The sequence below is a fragment of the Marmota monax genome, unplaced genomic scaffold (assembly GCF_021218885.2).
Source record: "Marmota monax isolate L192 unplaced genomic scaffold, Marmota_monax_Labrador192_F-V1.1 WCK01_AAM20220418_F8-fsc00124, whole genome shotgun sequence".
In the NCBI taxonomy this organism is placed as follows: Eukaryota; Metazoa; Chordata; class Mammalia; order Rodentia; family Sciuridae; genus Marmota; species Marmota monax.
The window spans coordinates 443,026-463,018 of NW_026692505.1; the positions used below are offsets into that span (position 1 = coordinate 443,026).

A 19,993-nucleotide genomic window follows, 5' to 3' on the forward strand; every position below is an offset into this window, starting at 1 on the left:
GAAAAAAATGCCACTTCAGGGCTAAATAATGGGGAAAAAAACTACATCAACAATGGCACATGGCCAAAAGTAGGCTTCTTGTAACAATCATCTATCTCTTCTTTCTGGACAGAGATGACTTAGCAAGCGTCAAGCAAGTTCTGACTGTTAAAGTGTATGAAATCAAGTATAATGATCTCTTTCTAAGACACTTTGCGGACTTCAAAACTTGATTAACATTATTTAGGTATCTAGTAAAAAACTGCAAAAAACAAACCCCACAAACAACAACAACAAAAATCTATTTGTACATACCAGGAAACTCATTGATCTAAGACTTGTTTTATTCCAAGTGACAATGACAGAAAAGAAAATTCAGGGGCTGGGGATGTGGCTCAAGCGGTAGCGCGCTCGCCTGGCATGCGTGCAGCCCGGGTTCGATCCTCAGCACCACATACAAACAAAGATGTTGTGTCCGCCGAAAACTAAAAATTAAATAATAAAAAAAAATTAAAAAAAAAAGAAAAAGAAAATTCACCTGTATTAAGGCATGTATTCATATTTGAGACGAGGAGAACGCATTGAAAGCCTGAAGTCAGTCAGACCCAAACTCCAGTTTTCTTAGCTGTATGACCTTGTGTTTGTCATTTCACTGAGACTTTCTTCTTCTGGGAAAAAATAAGGACTAAATAAGGCCGCATATCTAAAGAGTTTAGCATAATGCCCAGTAGTTAGAAAGCCTGAAATTCATTTGTATATTGATGCTATTGATACCAAGAAATGGTTTATTAAATTATTTTAAGGTCCAAGAATGATAAATCCAGCCAGATTGTTACTGTTATGGGCGACTTAAAAACTGCTTTTAATGAATGTTTTTATTTATTAAAATGTTTAAATATTTTGAAAATTAAAGTGTTTAACTCTTGTATCTATAGTAAAAATTAAAACAACTGCATTAAAATGCACCAGGTGGAAGATCTAAATTGATATACAGTAATTTTATAATCTTTCATAATGTCAAAATTAACTATTTTTTTCTTTTTCAATTTGCACATTTAAAATTCCAGCATCAGTTCCTTTTAGAATTATTTGGGTCTCTATCATCCATAAGTGCTGAGCTGTGGCAAAGCCAAAGTTACTTATACAGGATAACATAACTTAATCTACGGGCAATTTAGTAGAAGTTTGTTTTGAATAAACTGTGTTTTGTTTTAAAAAAGATGCCTCACTTTGCTAATTTCAGAACAAACAGCTTTCTAATGGAAAGCATTTGCTGTTTTTATACCTCAAGTTAAATATTTCTGTCCACTCTTTAGTCAAAATGAAAACAGAACATAAAAAAACAATGACCTGGTTTGGTTTCTAACAGAACGATGTCAACAATCCTACATGATAAGTTAACCTCTCTGTTAAACATTCATTGAGTGCCTACCGGATTCTCTAGGCATTATGGGAAATGCAAAAATGACTCAGACGTGAAGATGGAAACACACTACCTTGATTTATGAGTTCAGTTCCTACTTGTCCAAAAGCAAAACAAAAGACAAATAAATGTTCATCAAAAATCTAAACACAAACCACTGAAGCATGAAATCATATGCTATCTCTCTCTTTCCACCTGGGATGTGAATTTATCCAGTGTACTCTTGCTATATACACTCTTTAGTCACTGAGCAGTCATCTTGGTTATCAGACTGACTATTACAGTATTGCAATGTTAGTGTTCAAGTAACCCTGATTTTACTTAATAACAATACCAAAGCAGGAAATTTGACTATGCCAAAGAGAAGGAATAACATGCTTTCTTAAGAGAAGGGTAAAAAGTTCTTGATTCAGGAAAGAAAAGGAATTGTATGCTAAGGTTGCTAAAATCTATAATACAATAAGATACTTAGAGAAAAAAACTACATTCATATGACTTATTACAGTATATTGATACAATTTTCCTATGTTATTATTTATTGTTTTAATACCTTACTATGCCAAATTTATAAACTTCATCATATATATATATATATATATATAACACATATTATATATAGGGTTTAGTACTTACTACCTGTGGTTTGGGGCATCCACTGGGAGACTTGGAAAGTATCCTACAAGTAAAAATGATAAGGGATAAGGAGTTACTATCTTTTCTATTTTGTAGAAATTCTTAACAGATTTTAGATTCAAGTCCTTTTTCCAATACATGAGTTGAAAATATCTTGGGCTGGGGCTGTAGCTCAGTGGCAGAGCACATGCCTAGCATGTGTGAGGCACTGGGTTTGATCCTCAGCACCACATAAAAAAATAAATAAAATAAAGGCATACTATCCATCTATAACTATAAAAAATTTAAAAAAGAAAATATCTTTTCCCACTCTGTGGGTGCCTATTACCTTTCTCTTAAGATCCCTCTTTTTCTTCCCCTCTGAAGGTGTTGGGAATTGAACCCAAGCCCAGGACCTCTTGCTTGCTAGGCAAGTGCTCTGTCACTGAGCCACACCCCCAGCCCAGCCTATTTCTTCTCTTAATGGAGTCTTTTGACAAATGGCAGTTGTTAATTTTATGTGGTCCAATTTGCCAATTTTTTCCTTATGGCTAGCACATTTTTTGTGTGTGTACTGGTTCAAGCGAACTGCTTACTCCAAAGTCATGAAGATTTCTCCAGTTTTTCTTTTAAAATCTATGTTGTTTTATTTTTCACATTTAGATCTGCAATCCTTCTGGAATCAGTTGTTTGCATATGATGTGAGATAGGCGTTAAAATATATTTTTTCATATGGATGACTCCCCTGTGCCATTTACCGTATTGAAAATATCATCGTTTCCTCCACTGTATGGCAGTGTCACCTTTATCACAAAACCAGGTGACTATGTCTGTATCTATGTCTTTCTATCTATCTAACTTTATCTGTGTTTGGACTCTGTTCTATTACATTGATCAGCTTATTTATTTTTATGTTTAGAAAACTTCATTAAAATAGTATTGGGTCTGGGGTTATGGCTCAGCAGTAGAGCGCTCGCCTCGCACATGCAAGGTCCTGGGTTTGATCCTCAGCACCACATAAAAATAAATAAATAAATAAATAAATAAATAAAGGTTATTGTATACAACTACAAAAAAAAATTTTTAAATAGTGTTTATGAGTTTGAATTTTGCCTCCTGGAACCAAGACAACACTTGAGGTGTGATTTCTCACCTGCAGCCCTCGCCATGCCATGGCAATTATCAAGGCACCCATCCTGTGGGTATATATGCAACACAAAAAATAGCACCATCACTCTCTCCTGCTCTTTCTTTCTCACCTTTACCCCAAGTCTTCATTCAGTCTCCATCTTCTCTCTATATGTGTTTGTCTCTCCATAATTATAAAAGTATGTTTTTATCATTAATCTGTTGAATATCTTATGCATCATTTTAAAAGCAATTGAATACAGAATTTACCATATTATTTTAAAAAATGGAATTGAATTACACTTACCCATATAGCTTTCAGTGCATATTTTCTACTATAAATTCAGTGGTTTTTGATTTTATAAAAAGATTCTACACTCTTACTATTCTTCCTCCTATGAGAAGGAGATTTTATTCCCATCTGATAATTTTATTCCCATCATGATAAAACTACATTCCATTTCTATTGTAATATAAACCCTTATAATAAAAATACATATTAAATATAATTGTGCCTTCCTAGAATGTGTAGAGATCATATTATCACATGTTGGGAATAGAGTCACGCAGTAATATAAAAAGCAGATTCCTTGTTGGAATGTCAGTTGTCTCAGTCTGGCTCACTTATGGGACAATAACCTGCCCAAAGCAGAGACTGTGGGTCATGCTCAACATTTCTGTATTTCTGTTAATTATTATTCAATCTCTCAGTTACCAGAGCTAAAATCCTCAGGACTATCTTTTACTCCTCCCTTTTCCCCATGGTGCAACTTTATATACACTTAAAAGCCCTTTTCACAGAATCTTGTGTCCAGTGCTTCCTGTGAACTCACTGTTACTATTTTCTCTTGGGTTTGTTTGATTTTTTAATCAGACTCTTCATATTGGCTTAAACAATAAGAAAGGTCATTATCTCTTAAAATAAGAAATATACAGGTAGAATGACCATTTCTGCTTCTCTGAAGTTCTCTTGGTCCCACCCTACTGGTCTGTTGACTCTGTACCCAACCTGGTACCAAGATGGCTGCACTGGTTCCAGGTTACACCCAGCAGACCTCTTCTCATCTAACTTCTGATATCATCGACTTCTGACATTACAGTAATTTGTTGGTCAGGGAGCACAGGTGGCTTCATTCTGATTGAACCTTGACCTCTCCATTTGAGATTCCCACAATCAGACTCCAAACTAACCTTTATCCTTTCTTCTCCCTAGTCCTTTATAACAGTGGTGTGGGCAAATGTTTCTGTAGAAGTCCAGATAGTAAATGTTTCAGGCTTTGAGAGTCATGTGGTCCTGTCACAATTACTTATCTCTACCCTTGTAGTACAGGAGCAGCCATATACATACAAGATAAGACAAAGTGGTGAGCAAGGGGATGAGGAGCACAAACAGATGTTAAAGCTCATCATGTAGACTCCCAAGGGCCATGATAAAGAGTTCAAATTCTGTTCTAAAGGTGATGAGAAGTGGTTGAAGGTGCTAAGTAGAGGAATGGTTGATCTGACTCTTAGGAGACTATTTCACTGTGATGTGTGGGGGTGTGCACTACAGGGGCATGAGAGCAGAGAGAATACTAGGGGTTTGTTGTCACAGTTTGGAAAAGGCTGACGGTGGTTCAGCCCTGGAAAGCCAGTGGGTCCTGGCAGCAAGCACACCCTCTTCTTGGTTTGTGCCCAGGGAAAGGAGCAGGCTCTGGCTTCAAGTTCTGTTCTTATTTCCCTCCTCTTTCTAGCCCCACTTCTTATCTGTGCCCTTTGCTGCATATTATAGTCCACTGTCAATATCCTTAAATCCTTTCTGAATATCCTGGGCAGTCCTAGAATCCTAGAACAGATTCTTTCTTTGTCCTCAAAATAACTTCATTATATTACCTGAAAAGAAGAAATGCCCTGCCAGGCATAGTGATGCAAGCCTGGAATTCCAGCAGCTGGTGAGGCTGAGTTAGGAAGATCACTTGAGTTCAAAGCCAGCCTCAGCAATTTAGCAGGGCCCTAATTAACTCAGTGAGACCTTATCTCAAAATAAAAAATAAAAGAGCTGGTGATGTGGCTTAGTGGTTAAGTGTTCCTGGGTTTAATCTCCATTACCAAAAAGAAAAGGGGGTGGGGGGAGAAAGAAAAGAAATGTCCCTCTTGTGTCTCCAGTGTGTTGGTGTTTCTCAATTAAAAGTATTAAGTTGGGAAAATAGTTGGGACTTGAGAGAAAGTAGATCCATAAAATGCAAATTGCCACAAGGAATAATTGATGATTGTAGATGATAGATCTCAAAAAGAAGTTTCTCTTTGACATTTTTCCTGGATTATGTGAAAGGGACACAATTGTGTAGACAGAATCAAGAAAGTCTTGGGCTGGAGATATGGCTCAGTGATAGACTGCCCCTGTGCTCAATCCCAGTACCTAAAAAAAAAAGTCTCAAGTTCTATTGCTATGAAGGGAAGGGCTACAACTAGAGAATTGAGGAATGAATGTGGACAGGGTGAAGTAAAATAGGAAGCTACTCCTTCAAAGGTCAGGGTGATTATGAAAATGCTTTGGTTTGAACTTTAAAATGTTACTGGAAATGAATCATTACACATGCATGTGTTCATGCATGCACCCCCACCCCCACCCACAGGCACACACATCAGAAAGAAGACAAACATCTTTTGTGAGTGGGCTTGTGTCAAATCAAAATACCATGATTATCCTTAAAATTTCTTGGGAGTGAATATAGAAGCTGTTTTATTCATAATAAAAATGTGGTCCCTCTCAAGACCAACTCTCCCAGCATGCTAGTCTCTTTCCTGTACATTGCAAAATGGCTTGCTGGCTTATCCACTCTTTGGTCACTTCTGCCTCTCTTCATTCTTAGTATATCCAGTGATGGCTCAGCCAGTCTGATGGAGCCCCTGACAGTTTTAGGTACCTCATTTGACCCAATCATTTATCTGTCTTGACAGTGAGGTCATAATTTCAAACATGGTATGGAAGTAAAATGTTTATTAAATTAGATGACTTACTAACACTTCTAGAACATTAAAAATCCATGGAGAAAATTTTTGTATGTCACACACACATACACACACACACACAAAACATGCACATACAAAACAAATCCATGGTGTGTCTATTGTATACAATATAGTTGCAGCCTATGAAGAAAGGACACAAGAAAAAGGAAGGAAAAGGGTAAGAAACTAGAGTTGACAAAGAGTAAAAGCAAAGATGGACCATGCATTCTACTTTTGGTGCAAATCCTCTAGCTGGAATTTCCATTGTTCTCTAAAGATGCTGTTGTCTTTCCCAGTCGCAGGCCAGGTAGGGCTCCAATCAGTACTCTTGTTGGGAAGCTAGGGAGTGGTGAGCAAGGGGATGAGGAGCACAAACAGATGTAGATCCATAAAATCCTTGTTGGATCAGTTTTTGATCACTTTTAGGAGACTTCACTTTGATCAACTGGCTCCAGATTGATCCCATTAAGTTCTCTAGAGTCACTGGCATGTCTAATCTGTTTTTCTTGGGAGTATTTGATCAAAGATAGAATGACACATGCCCATTATTACCAATACTAACATAATGATAAAGAGAAGCAATGGAAAGTAAAAGGAACCTGAAACAAGATTATAGGAGTTAAATCTCAGTTCTCTCATTCACTTGATGTGTGACCTTCAGCAAATTGTCTACCCTCTCTTGCCTCAGTTTTCCTATTCATAAAATGGGAATCGATGAGGGCATCTCCCTCCCAGGATTGTTGTGAGAGTTAGATGGATTAAAACATATAGGGCACTTGGAATTGCCCTGGTGATTTTTTTTTAGACCTCTGTAGAAGTTAGCCTGAACTTCTGCTTTTGTCTCAGTTAGGAATAACTGAAAGTGAAGGCAGGTAGCACATCCCACTGGTCCTCTCTGATTACCCCTCAACCACCCCAAGCCTGTGTGGCACAATGCTCTACCCTAGGTCTCCCTCTGAGGGGTCCGGAAGGGAGGCTGAAGAGAAATATGTAGACTGGTGGACTTCTGGTTTCCACTGGGGGCTCAGGCATTTCCTCCCCTCCCCCACCTATGAGAGGAGCCATCAGGATCTGGCCAAGCCTTGACGCAGTCCTCCTCTGGCTTTTCCTCCCACTTTCTGTCCACCCTTTGCTAATCTTCAGCCAGTAGAAGCTGGTGGGCTTCCTGGCCACCACTGTTGTGTGTTGCTTCACACTCCAGCTTCATGTGCTGAGGAAGATGCTCAGGATTACTCCCAAGGGATAAGGAAGTTTGGTGCCTGCAAAAATCTGCCCTAATCTTGATTGGAGTAAAATACCTATGGACATTATACCCACAGAAGGTTCCTCAAAAGTTATGTGACATTTTTTCAACCAATTGAACTTCCCTAACCTGATTTCCTAGAAAAGCCAGAAATTCAGAGAAATTGTAGGGCACTGGACTGACAAATAAGTCAGTAAATTCTCCCATAGACTTCCCTCTCAGGTCTGAAAATTTACCTGATAGCACAGGAATGACATCTCTGAAGCCTATAGGCAAAGACAGATAGTAAGAAATTGCCCTCCCACAAATTGGCCATCAGCCCATGTGTGTTCCCACAGCCAGGCCCTGAGTGGTTGCAAAAGCCACACCATGTCAGTTCTTGTCAAACCAGCTGACTAGCTGAACTGTTTTCCCAATATGTAAGTTCCTCTATTGGGACATGTGTCCATAGGTATCCACCCTTGATCCACTTACAGCAAGTTGCCCCAAGGAAATACTCAGACAAGTTCCCAGAGCTGGCTGTGCAGAGTTTTTTGTGGTCATTGTTTTGTAGTAGCAACAGTACTGTATTGGAAACAGCCTAGATGGCCACCAATAGAGAATAGCTTAAGTAAGTTATGGCACACCGTAAAATGAAGTACTTCTTAATCTCCACAAATAAGCATGGGATCTGTAACTATTGACATGAAAAGGTGTCTATAGAACCTTTGCTGAATGATAAAAGCTGTTCATTGAATTGATTCTGATATAATGGCACTTATTAAAATTAAATTTTTATGAATGTGTCCAAAGAGTCATAGAGAGTTATGATTATAAAAATACTAACAAGTATTTTATTTTTTTTGAAGATATTTTGAATGGAGTGGTTGTCCTCACTTCCATTTCAGAGGATTTGTCGCTGATATACAGGAATGCCTTTGATTTATGCGTGTTGATTTTATATCCTGCCACTTTGCTGAATTCATTTATTAGCTCTAATAGTTTCTTTGTAGAGCCTTTTGGGTCTGCTAGGTATAGAATCATATCATCTGCAAATAGTGATAATTTAAGTTCTTCTTTTCCTATTTTTATGCCTTTAATTTCTTTCGTCTGTCTAATTGCTCTGGCCAGTGTTTCGAGAACTATGTTGAACAGAAGTGGAGAGAGAGGGCATCCCTGTCTTGTTCCAGATTTTAGAGGGAATGCCTTCAGTTTTTCTCCATTCAGAATGATGCTAGCCTGAGGCTTAGCATAGATTGCTTTTACAATATTGAGGTATGTTCCTGTTATCCCTAGTTTTTCTAGAGTTTTGAACATAAAGGGATGCTGTACTTTGTCAAATGCTTTTTCCGCATCTATCGAGATGATCATATGGTTCTTATTTTTAAGTCTATTGATGTGGTGAATAACATTTATTGATTTCCGTATATTGAACCAGCCTTGCATCCCAGGGATGAAGCCTACTTGATCATGGTGTACAATTTTTTTGATATGTTTTTGTATCCGATTCGCCAGAATTTTATTGAGGATTTTTGCATCTAGGTTCATTAGAGATATTGGTCTGTAGTTTTCTTTCTTTGAAGTGTCTTTGTCTGGTTTAGGTATCAGGGTGATGTTGGCCTCATAGAATGAATTTGGAAGTTCTCCCTCCTTTTCTATTTCCTGAAGTAGCTTGAAAAGTATTGGTATTAGTTCTTCTTTAAAGGTTTTGTAAAATTCTGCTGTATACCCATCCGGTCCTGGAAAATACTTGGGAATCAACCTAACAAAAGAGGTGAAAGACTTATACAATGAAAACTACGGAACCCTAAAGAGAGAAATAGAAGAAGATCTTAGAAGATGGAAAAATATACCCTGTTCATGGATAGGCAGAACTAACATCATCAAAATGGTGATATTACCAAAAGTTCTCTATAGGTTTAATGCAATGCCAATCAAAATCCCAACGGCATTTCTTGTAGAAATAGAGAAAGCAATCATGAAATTCATATGGAAAAATAAAAGACCCAGAATAGCAAAAACAGTGCTAAGCAGGAAGTGTGAATCAGGCGGTATAGCGATACCAGACTTCAAACTATACTACAGAGCAATAGTAACAAAAACAGCATGGTACTGGTACCAAAACAGGCGTGTGGAACAATGGTACAGAATAGAGGACACAGAAACCACTCCACAAAACTACAACTATCTTATATTTGATAAAGGGGCTAAAAGCATGCAATGGAGGAAGGATAGCATCTTCAACAAATGGTGCTGGGAAAACTGGAAATCCATATGCAACAAAATGAAACTGAATCCCTTTCTCTCGCCATGCACAAAAGTTAATTCAAAATGGATCAAGGAGCTTGGTATCAAATCAGAGACGCGCCGTCTGATAGAAGAAAAAGTTGGCTACGATCTACATTTGGTGGGGTCGGGCTCCAAATTCCTCAATAGGACACCCATAGCACAAAAGTTAATAACTAGAATCAACAAATGGGACTTACTCAAACTAAAAAGTTTTTTCTCAGCAAAAGAAACAATAAGAGAGGTAAATAGGGAGCCTACACCCTGGGAACAAATCTTTACTCCTCACACTTCAGATAGAGCCCTAATATCCAGAGTATACAAAGAACTCAAAAAATTAGACAATAAGAGAACAAACAACCCAATCAACAAATGGGCCAAGGACCTGAACAGACACTTCTCAGAGGAGGACATACAGTCAATCAACAAGTACATGAAAAAATGCTCACCATCTCTAGCTGTCAGAGAAATGCAAATCAAAACCACCCTAAGATACCATCTCACTCCAGTAAGATTGGCAGCCATTAGGAAGTCAAACAACAACAAGTGCTGGCGAGGATGTGGGGAAAAGGGTACACTTGTTCATTGCTGGTGGGACTGCAAATTGGTGCAGCCAATTTGGAAAGCAGTAGGGAGATTTCTTGGAAAGCTGGGAATGGAGCCACCATTTGACCCAGCTATTCCCCTTCTCGGTCTATGCCCTAAAGACCTAAAAAGAGCATGCTACAGGGACACTGCTACATTGATGTTCATAGCACCACAGTTCACAATACCAAGACTGTGGAACCAACCTAGATGCCCTTCAATAGACGAATGGATAAAAAAAATGTGGCATTTATACACAATGGAGTATTACTCTGCATTAAAAAATGACAAAATCGAGAGGAGGGAAGATGGCGGCGAGGGGAGTGCATTACCCCCGTGTGCTGCTTCACTGTGTGGGAGTATGACAAGTCAGGACGGCTAAAGGATATCTTGTTAGGAATTTCCAGCAATAGTGGGGTGCGCCGGAACCTGGAGGAAGGATTTCCATCGCATGAGGATCGGCTACGGGGACTCAAACGCGAGAGGTTTGTCGCACGGAGGGTAATACTGCTTATTCAGCAAATCGCCCCGCGGCTAGAGTCTGCAAGGCGCGCTGGGATAGAGACGCAGGGTTACAGCGCTGCAGTTTCTGCCAGACGCGCAAGCACCGCACTCAGGGCTGAATTCTGGGTTCGAGACGGGGAAGGAAGCGGTCCATCTCGGTTCTCCACACCGGTCAGACCACAGAGGAGGCCAGCAGCCACCATGTTGGTAAACTGACGTCACCACACCTGTTTTTGACTGACCGCAGCTCATTCAGCCATAGAACAGGTAATTTCAGGCTGCAATTCGCCTGCGGCTTGCAGACAGATTGCTAGGGTTCAGCGCCTGGGGGCTTCTTAAAATCTGATCTTATCGGAGTGAACACGGAGCGCGGGGCGGCCAAGTCCCGGCTCCCGGAACCGTCCCGGAACCGCCCTGGCTCAGGGCTGCGGAGCCTGCGGAGGCTGCTTCTTGGACCCTGCTAATATCAGAGCAAACACAAAACACCAAGAAGCCGAATTCCAGCTCCCGGAACTGAGCCCGCGGGGACTGCTTCTTGGAGCTTACACTTATAGGAGCTTACACCGAGCACAGAGCGGCCGAGTTCCGGCTCCCGGAACCGTCCCGGAACCGCCCTGGCTCAGGGCTGCGGAGCCCGCGGAGGCTGCTTCTTGGACCCTGCTACTATCAGAGCATACACCAAACACTAAGCGGCCGAATTCCGGCTCCCGGAACTGAGCCCGCGGGGGCTGCTTCTTGGAGCCTACACTTATAGGAGCTTACACCGAGCACGGAGCGGCCGAGTTCCGGCTCCCGGAACTTCCCTGGACCGGGGCTAGGAGCCCGCGGAAACTGTGTCTCGGTCCGGGTCCTGCTGAGGGCAGGTCAGGACTCACCCATTGCTTGGGTTGCCTGGCAAGGGGAACGAAATGCTGCCATTCGCATAGGATACCAACATGGCAGAGATCTGATGTCAGCAGAAAGCGGTGGAGGAGACATCTTCATCAATACCAGCGGTGACATAAGCAGTTGGTCTTCTGGTAAGGGGGGTGAGGCTCAGTCACCCGAGTCTCCTCAATTTGTCCTCGAGCCGGAGGGAAGGAGCCGGGCCGCCGCCAGCCCCCGGAGCAGGCCCAGCGGCTCGCCAGCGTGGTGACCGCGTGACCCCAATTGGAGAGGGGGCGGAGCGGAGCCGCCACCCACACCCGCCAGGTGGGCAGACCCACGACCCAGTAGTACATGGGCGTGGTAGGAGGGGCAGGGCAGAGCCGCCCTTCGCGCTTGCAAGGTAAACAGACCTGTGACAGCCTGGCGGGTCAGGCCCAGTGGCCTGCCAGTGTGGTACACACGTCACCCCAACTCGAGTAGGGGCAGAGCAGATCCTTATCCCACGCCCGGATCAGGCCCTGCCGGTGTGGTGGTCACGTGACCCCAATTGGAGTGGGGGTGGAGCGGAACCGCCACCCGTGCCCGCAGGGTGAGCAGACCAGTGATCAACCTGCAGATCAGGCCCAGGGGTCCGCAGGCGTGGTAGGAGGGGCAGGGCAGATCCGCCGCCCGCGCCTTCAAGGTAGGCAGACCTACAACAGACCGGCGGATCAGGCCCAGGAGCCTGCCGGCGGGGTACAAACACCACCCTAATTGGAGTAGTGACAGAGCAGAGTCGCCTCCCTTGCCAGGAACAGACCCAGCATCCTGCAGGCGGGGTAGTCACGACACCCCAATTGGAGTAGGGGCAAAGCAGAGCCTCCACTCGTGCCCGAAAGGTGGGCAGATCTGCGACCGACCAGCAGGACAGGCCCAGTGGCCTGCTGGTACGACAGACACGTCACCCCAATTGGAGTAGGGGCAGAACAGAGCCGCCACCAGCTCCCAGAACAGGCCCAGTGACCTGCCGGCGTGGTAGCCACGACACCCCAATTGGAATAAGGAGAGAGCAGAGCCGCCGCCCGCACCTGCAGGAAAGATACGCAAGCAGTATGAAAAGACAAGGAAAGAAAGGACCACAAGCAATGCAGGTCAACGCAACTTTAGAAGAGGTAACAGCTGCAGCAGATGGAATGTCAGATAAAGAATTCAGGATATACATGCTTCAGATGATCTGGAGTATCAAGGAAGACATTAAACAGCAAAATCAGACAATGAAAGATCACTTCGACAACGAATTACGCAAACAAATCCAGGAAGCAAAGGATCAACTATACAGGGAGATAGAGGTTATAAAAAACAAGCAATCAGAAATCCTAGAAATGCAGGAAGCAATAAACCAACTTAAAAACTCAATGGAGAATACTACCAACAGAGTAGAACACTTAGAAGATAGAACATCAGACAATGAAGACAAAGTATTTCAACTGGAAAAGAACATAGACAGCTCAGCAAGACTGTTAAGAAACCATGAGCAGAACATCCAAGAAATATGGGATAACATTAAGAGACCAAACTTAAGAGTCATTGGGATACAGGAAGGTACAGAGCTCCAAACCAAAGGAATGAGCAGTCTATTCCATGAAATAATACAAGAAAACTTCCCAGACTTGAAGAATGAGACAGAATCCCAAATCCTAGAAGCCTACAGGACGCCGAATGTGCAAAATCATAAGAGATCCACACCTAGACACATTATAATGAAGATGCCCAACATACAGAATAAGGAGAGAATTTTAAAAGCTACAAGAGAAAGGAAGCAGATTACATTTAGGGGCAAGCCAATCAGGATAACAGCTGATCTTTCAACACAGACTCTGAAAGCTAGAAGATCCTGGAATAACATATTTCAAACACTGAAAGATAATGGGTTCCAACCAAGAATGGTGTATCCAGCGAAATTAAGCTTCAGGATGGAGAATGAAATTAAAACCTTCCACGATAAACAAAAGTTTAAAGAATTCGCAGCTAGAAAACCATCTCTTCAAAACATCCTAGCCAAAGTATTACAGGAAGAGGAAATGGAAAATAACAATGAAAACCAACAGTGGGAGGTAGGACAGTAAAGGGGGGGGGGAAACAATCAAAGAGGAAAACAAACAATGTTTAGTAACAGAAATAAACAAATATGGCTGGAAGAACAACCCATATCTCAATAATAACCCTAAATGTTAATGGCTTAAACTCACCAATTAAGAGACACAGGCTAGTAGAATGGATCACAAAACAAGACCCAACAATATGCTGCCTACAGGAGACGCATTTGATAGGAAAAGACATACATAGGCTGAAGGTGAAAGGTTGGGAAAAATCATATCACTCATATGGACTTCGGAAACAAGCAGGCGTGTCCATACTCATATCAAATAAAATAGATTTCAAGCCAAAGTTAATCAAAAGAGATAAAGAGGGACACTACATACTGCTTAAGGGAACCATACACCAACAAGACATAACAATCATAAATATTTATGCCCCAAACAATGGTGCAGCTATGTTCGTCAAACAAACTCTTCTCAAGTTCAAGAGTCTAATAGACCACCACACCATAATCATGGGAGACTTCAACACACCTCTCTCGCCACTGGACAGATCTTCCAAACAAAAGTTGAATAAGGAAACTATAGAACTCAATAACACTATTAATAACCTAGACCTAATTGACATATATAGAGTATACCACCCAACATCAAGCAGTTACACTTTTTTCTCAGCAGCACATGGATCCTTCTCAAAAATAGATCATATATTATGTCACAGGGCAACTCTTAGACAATATAAAGGAGTAGAGATATTACCATGCATCTTATCTGATCATAATGGAATGAAACTGAAAATCAACGATAAAAGAAGGAAGGAAAAAGCATACATCAATTGGAGAATGAACAATAGGTTACTGAATGATCAATGGGTTATAGAAGACATCAAGGAGGAAATTAAAAAATTCTTAGAGATAAATGAAAACACAGACACAACATATCGGAATCTATGGGACACATTGAAAGCAGTTCTAAGAGGAAAATTCATTGCTTGGAGTTCATTCCTTAAAAAAAGAAAAAACCAACAAATAAATGATCTCATACTTCATCTCAAAATCCTTGAAAAAGAAGAGCAAAACAACAGCAAAAGAAGTAGAAGGCAAGAAATAATTAAAATCAGAGCTGAAATTAATGAAATCGAAACAAAAGAAACAATTGAAAAAATTGACAAAACTAAAAGTTGGTTCTTTGAAAAAATAAACAAAATCGACAGACCCTTAGCGATGCTAGTGAAGAGAAGAAGAGAGAGAACTCAAATTACTAGCATACGGGATGAAAAAGGCAATATCACAACAGACACTTCAGAAATACAGAAGATAATCAAAAACTATTTTGAATCCTTATACTCCAATAAATTAGAAGATAGTGAAGGCATAGATAAATTTCTTAAGTCATATGATCTGCCCAGATTGAGTCAGGAGGATATAGAAAACCTAAACAGACCAATATCAATTGAGGAGATAGAAGAAACCATCAAAAGACTACCAACTAAGAAAAGCCCAGGTCCCGATGGGTATACAGCAGAATTTTACAAAACCTTTAAAGAAGAACTAATACCAATACTTTTCAAGCTACTTCAGGAAATAGAAAAGGAGGGAGAACTTCCAAATTCATTCTATGAGGCCAACATCACCCTGATACCTAAACCAGACAAAGACACTTCAAAGAAAGAAAACTACAGACCAATATCTCTAATGAACCTAGATGCAAAAATCCTCAATAAAATTCTGGCGAATCGGATACAAAAACATATAAAAAAAATTGTACACCATGATCAAGTAGGATTCATCCCTGGGATGCAAGGCTGGTTCAATATACGGAAATCAATAAATGTTATTCACCACATCAATAGACTTAAAAATAAGAACCATATGATCATCTCGATAGATGCGGAAAAAGCATTTGACAAAGTACAGCATCCCTTTATGTTCAAAACTCTAGAAAAACTAGGGATAACAGGAACATACCTCAATATTGTAAAAGCAATCTATGCTAAGCCTCAGGCTAGCATTATTCTGAATGGAGAAAAACTGAAGGCATTCCCTCTAAAATCTGGAACAAGACAGGGATGCCCTCTCTCTCCACTTCTCTTCAACATAGTTCTCGAAACACTGGCCAGAGCAATTAGACAGACGAAAGAAATTAAAGGCATAAAAATAGGAAAAGAAGAAACTAAATTATCACTATTTGCAGATGATATGATTCTATATCTAGCAGACCCAAAAGGCTCTACAAAGAAACTATTAGAGCTAATAAATGAATTCAGCAAAGTGGCAGGATTTAAAATCAACACGCATAAATCAAAGGCATTCCTGTATATCAGCGACAAATCCTCTGAAATGGAAATGAGGACAACCACTCCATTCAAAATATCTTCAAAAAAAATAAAATACTTGGGAATCAACCTAACAAAAGAGGTGAAAGACTTATACAATGAAAACTACAGAACCCTAAAGAGAGAAATAGAAGAAGATCTTAGAAGATGGAAAAATATACCCTGTTCATGGATAGGCAGAACTAACATCATCAAAATGGCGATATTACCAAAAGTTCTCTATAGGTTTAATGCAATGCCAATCAAAATCCCAATGGCATTTCTTGTAGAAATAGAGAAAGCAATCATGAAATTCATATGGAAAAATAAAAGACCCAGAATAGCAAAAACAATGCTAAGCAGGAAGTGTGAATCAGGCGGTATAGCGATACCAGACTTCAAACTATACTACAGAGCAATAGTAACAAAAACAGCATGGTACTGGTACCAAAACAGGCGTGTGGACCAATGGTACAGAATAGAGGACACAGAAACCAATCCACAAAACTACAACTATCTTATATTTGATAAAGGGGCTAAAAGCATGCAATGGAGGAAGGATAGCATCTTCAACAAATGGTGCTGGGAAAACTGGAAATCCTTATGCAACAAAATGAAACTGAATCCCTTTCTCTCGCCATGCACAAAAGTGAATTCAAAATGGATCAAGGAACTTGATATCAAATCAGAGACGCGCCGTCTGATAGAAGAAAAAGTTGGCTACGATCTACAGTCGGTGGGGTCAGGCTCCAAATTCCTCAATAGGACACCCATAGCACAAAAGTTAATAACTAGAATCAACAAATGGGACTTACTCAAACTAAGAAGTTTTTTCTCAGCAAAAGAAACAATAAGAGAGGTAAATAGGGAGCCTACATCCTGGGAACAAATCTTTACTCCTCACACTTCAGATAGAGCCCTAATATCCAGAGTATACAAAGAACTCAAAAAATTAGACAATAAGAGAACAAACAACCCAATCAACAAATGGGCCAAGGACCTGAACAGACACTTCACAGAGGAGGACATACAGTCAATCAACAAGTACATGAAAAAATGCTCAACATCTCTAGCTGTCAGAGAAATGCAAATCAAAACCACCCTAAGATACCATCTCACTCCAGTAAGATTGGAAGCCATTAGGAAGTCAAACAACAACAAGTGCTGGCGAGGATGTGGGGAAAAGGGTACACTTGTACATTGCTGGTGGGACTGCAGATTGGTGCAGCCAATTTGGAAAGCAGTATGGAGATTTCTTGGAAAGCTGGGAATGGAGCCACCATTTGACCCAGCTATTCCCCTTCTTGGTCTATTCCCTAAAGACCTAAAAAGAGCATGCTACAGGGACACTGCTACATCGATGTTCATAGCAGCACAGTTCACAATAGCAAGACTGTGGAACCAACCTAGATGCCCTTCAATAGACGAATGGATAAAAAAAATGTGGCATTTATACACAATGGAGTATTACTCTGCATTAAAAAATGACAAAATCATAGAATTTACAGGGAAATGGATGGCATTAGAGCAGATTATGCTAAGTGAAGCTAGCCAATCCCTAAAAAACAAATGCCAAATGTCTTCTTTGATATAAGGAAAGTAACTAAGAACAGAGTAGGGACGAAGAACAGGAGAAGAAGATTAACATTTAACAGGGATGAGAGGTGGGAGGGAAAGGGAGAGAGAAGGTAAATTGCACGGTAATGGAAGGAGACCCTCAGGGTTATACAGTGGAGGGGGTAGAGAGAGAGGAGGGGAGGGGAGGGGAGAGGTGGGGAGGGGGGAGGGTGGATGATGGGAAAGGCAGCGGAGCACAACAGACACTAGTATGGCAATTTGTAAATCAATGGATGTGTAACTGATGTGAATCCGCAATCTGTGTATGGGGTGAAGGTGGGAGTTCATAACCCACTAGAATCAAAGTGTGGAATATGATATGTCAAGAAATTTGTAATGTTTTGAACAACCCACAATAAAAAATTAAAAAAAAGAAAAGAAAAGAAAAAGCATTTAATAGTAGGGGCTTCCTACCTGAAGGGAACATTCATATTCAGATGGAATGGGGAGGGAGAGGACAGTGAAGACTTCGTTCTTGCAGGTGCAGTTCTCACACTTCAAACATATGATGCCATAATTGAGCTGCCCTTCAAACAGCCGTGTGATGATAGACGTCTCATTGGCAATCACCTTCCTGCAGCATCTCTGAGCAGATCCTTTCTCATGTGATCGTCTTCGGTGGTACTGAATCAAGAATAAACCCTCATATCAACTATTGGTTATCAAAAAAAAAAAAAAAAATGACAAAATCATAGAATTTACAGGGAAATGGATGGCATTAGAGCAGATTATGCTACGTGAAGCTAGCCAATCCCTAGAAAACAAATGTCAAATGTCTTCTTTGATATAAGGAGAGTAACTAAGAACAGAGTAGGGACGAAGAGCAGGAGAAGAAGATTAACATTTAACAGGGATGAGAGGTGGGAGGGAAAGGGAGAGAGAAGGGAAATTGCATGGTAATGGAAGGAGACCCTCAGGGTTATACAGTGGAGGGGGTAGAGAGAGAGGAGGGGAGGGGAGGGGAGAGGTGGGGAGGGGGGAGGGTGGAGGATGGGAAAGGCAGCGGAGCACAACAGACACTAGTATGGCAATATGTAAATCAATGGATGTGTAACTGATGTGATTCTGCAATCTGTGTATGGGGTGAAGGTGGGAGTTCATAACCCACTTGAATCAAAGTGTGGAATATGATATGTCAAGAAATTTGTAATGTTTTGAACAACCCACAATAAAAAATTAAAAATATTTAAAAAAAAAATAAATAAATAAATAAAAATACTAACAGCAATTACCTCTGGGGCTTGTTATTTGGGTCATCTTTACTTTCTCTTTACACTTTTTTTTAATTTTAATAATATTTCATAATAGCACAATGTGTTATTTTGTGCTCTTGGGAATAAAGAAACTTTTACATTTAAATTCTTAATGAAAAAAAATGAGCTAATTTAATCATGGTTGGGGAATATGATCTTGGGATAGCCACACCAACCAGGTAATAGCATAAAACTAAAATAATTAACATTTTGAACACTTACTATGTGGCAGCAGGCCTATTTTAGGTACTTTTTCTGTATCCATTCATTTAATCTACACAAAAACACTATGAAGCAAGTTTTTTATGATCCTCATTTTATAGATAATGAGAGAGGTACCAAGAGAAGAAGTCCTTTTTTCAAGGTCTCTGGACTGGTAAGGGATAAAACAGATGGGACAAAGCTCTGCTTCCAAAATGTTTAATCACAGCCAGGCATAGTTGCGCATGCCTGTGATTTCAGTGACTCGGGAGGCTGAGGCAGGAGGATCACAAGTTTGAACTCAGCCTCAGCAACTAAGCAAGGCCCTAAGCAACTTAGCGAGACACTCTCTCAAAATTAAAAGACAAAAAGGCTGGGGATGTAGCTCAGTGGTTAAGCACCACTGGTGTTCCATCTCTAGTACCAAAAACAAGAAAACAATGTGTCCGATCATGATCCCTGTGCTGCTCAGCATACAGCTCACCTGGTCTATCTGCAGGAGATGAAAGGAAGGTACTCAGGTCTGAGCAGGAGCCAGAGTGATAAGGGAGCAGAAAAGGCAGAAGTGGTTGCTCTTCAATCTCCCACAAGCCACCTGTTTACTTAACTCCACAGGGTTTCAGATTCATCTTCTGTATAATGAAGCAAACTTTTCCAAGCCATTCCTTTTAGAATTAGTCACCTTACATACTAACTAGGGACCTATTAGACACATCTATTGCCCCCCCCCAATACCACCAACATCCCATTGTTTCAGGCTATGAGACAAGCCCCAGTGTCCCTCAGAAGGCTGGCTGTCAGCGAAGGCTGAGAGAGGTATTCTCTGTCCCTGCATTCACCACCCTCAATGAAAATTCTCTTCATTTGTCATTCTCCCCACTGTCCCCTGGAGTCAGGGACAATGTCTCAAGAAGTTTTGTGTTCCCAGCTTCT

General features: G+C 40.8%; 1 non-coding gene across 1 annotated transcript; it reads right to left on the reverse strand.

The window, feature by feature from the left end:
- Positions 1-2,396: 2,396 nt before the first annotated feature.
- On the reverse strand, positions 2,397-2,474 carry Trnaa-agc (transfer RNA alanine (anticodon AGC)). The gene has a single exon. It is a non-coding gene; the product is annotated as a tRNA-Ala (tRNA).
- Positions 2,475-19,993: the final 17,519 nt, after the last annotated feature.